Below are 2,529 nucleotides of genomic sequence, written 5' to 3' on the forward strand. Positions count from 1 at the left end.
TTTCAGGCCTCACTAGCATCCTCTCAGCGCGTCATCATAGCTCTGCACTGTCATTGATCACCACGCTTCAGTGGCTGCAAAGACGAGGATCTTTCTTGGCAATGGGTGCTTGTTTCTGAGACCTTTTTGTTTGACGTTGTCTCTTTGATGTATTTATCTAATCCCAAAGACTTCAGTCAGTTTTATTTACACAGTCTGAGTTAACACCTCCCCCCACCCCCAAGTAACTATATTGTCGTCGCCAAGTCATGTGGCCAATTTCCCATGAGCATGAAGCATTTTCTGGTTATCAACAACCATGAGTAAACACCACCCTAGAAGGCCTTCAGAAATTCCCATGTAGGACCAAACACCACTTGTAACTTTTTTTTTTCCTTCCTTCCTTAGGTAAGCAGAAATTGTACTATCACTGAAAATCACGGTGGTTCACTTCACCGTAAGGACAAAGAATTCAGTCTCATACCATGGATTTAAAAAAAAATGATAAAATGCACAGAGTGAAAAGCATTTCCATGAATGATTTCACACATGCTGCTAAGTACGGCAGAGTATTGCCAAGATTGGCCTTTAATCTCCATGGGAAGCCATAACAGCTGTACACTCTTATTTGCTGTCAAATGCCTTTTGCATGGTTCTTAGAGAAGACAGGAGGCAGGAAATCCTTCCCATTTATCTTACCTTACTTTCTTTGACCCGCATCTCTTCTCATTAGCCCTCTATATCTGTTGATAGCTTAGAATGTGCAGATTTTGCCAGCCCCAGGCAGAACGATCAAGCTGGATAGAAGAGGCTTGGTGTTCCCCCAGCTGCCTTCGAGGCACCTGTCTGCCTTCTCTCTCAGCGAGCTTCTCACCTCCTGACCTCAGCTCCAGTCCACTCCAGCATGGATCCTCAATAAGACTCAAGTCGGTGTATTCTTGTGTGGGATCATGTGTCACCGAGTTCCACCTGGCCGGATGAAGTGAGCCTGGAGGAGCAGAACAGCTGGAGGGAAGTCGGACTTACTGAAGTCGTCTGTGGGAAGCCACATGTGCCATTGCAGGGTGGCGCTGGCTTCCGCTGGCCACCACGCCATACATAGGCAGTAAAGTTTTTTTTGCCAAGATGAGGTTTTGAGAATTAACCAAAATTAACCAATCAGATGAGAGACAAGTTAACCAATCAGATGAGAGAGAAGTTAACCAATCAGATGAGAGAGAAGTTAACCAATCAGATGAGAGAGAAGTTAACCAATCAGATGTAGGCATGCAAACGAGGTCATAAGCATAACCCAAGCACAACCAATCCAGTTGTGAGACATGCCTGTCCTAGGCCTATATAAGCAGCACTAGTTCTGGGCTTGGGGTCTCTTCGCCTCTGCAATCAAGCTCTCCCAATAAACGTGTGCAGAAGGATCCTGTTGCAGCATCGTTCTTGCTGGCGAGTCAGGGCGTGAGCACAAGATTCGTCTGTCTCCTGAGTCAGAAAGAACAAGGATCTAGACTCTTAGCAGGTGCTGAGTAATACTCTACCCTTTCTCCTGGAAAACAAGAACCCAGAAGGTTCTGGACCAACCAATGCAGAATAATCAGAGGAACTGAATTTGATTGGTGGTAGGAAACCCTTTGGACAATCATTATCAGCTTTAAGCAATTAACTAGTTAAGCTATAATGCCAACTGGTTGATTGGCTAAAGCTGTAGGTAGTTCATGAATCCTCTGGTTTGCCTCTGTTTTTTTCTATAAATATTATTGTTGTGGTTTTGGTCTTTTATTGGTGATGGTGGGAGGTTTTTGTTTTTGTTTTCTTGGTTATTGAATTGGTTTTGTTTCTTTGTTTAGGTAAGGATAAATGGCCTGGGATATATTCCTTTTAGCACTACCTATAGGCATTTCTAGGTATGGTTTGGGTTCTTCCGATCTCCTACTGCATTAAAACTCAAAACTGGGGCCGGGCGTGGTGGCGCANGCCTTTAATCCCAGCACTCGGGAGGCAGAGGCAGGCGGATTTCTGAGTTCGAGGCCAGCCTGGTCTACAAAGTGAGTTCCAGGACAGCCAGGACTATACAGAGAAACCCTGTCTCAAAAAAAAAACAAAAAACAAAAAAACAAAAAAACAAACAAACAAACAAAAAAAACCTCAAAACTGTCTGCATTAAAACTCAAATCACTACACTTTCCCAACTTTGACACCACTCCCTTCACCTGGAAACAGTTCTCAACCCCCTTTAGAACTGCCTACCTACTCAACGGATACATAAGTCACATACATAGTAGGAAGTGGATGGTGTCAGTGGCATTGTAAGTGTAAGTTTTTTGGGAATTTTATGAGTCATTTGGCATGTCTTGGTGACTTGCCATCAGCCCTAAGTGAGAAATATATATATATATATATATATATATATATATATTAACAAATGCTACACAAACTAGCTGTCCTCCATCCCTGGAGTGTAAGATCTAGGCTAGACTCAGAGGCGATGGCTCCCACCACGCTGATAGCTGTCTGTGTTACTGGTTCTTGAATACATCCTTGCTTGACATGTGTTTG

Source organism: Mus caroli, chromosome 17 (assembly GCF_900094665.2).
Source record: "Mus caroli chromosome 17, CAROLI_EIJ_v1.1, whole genome shotgun sequence".
Taxonomy (NCBI): domain Eukaryota; kingdom Metazoa; phylum Chordata; class Mammalia; order Rodentia; family Muridae; genus Mus; species Mus caroli.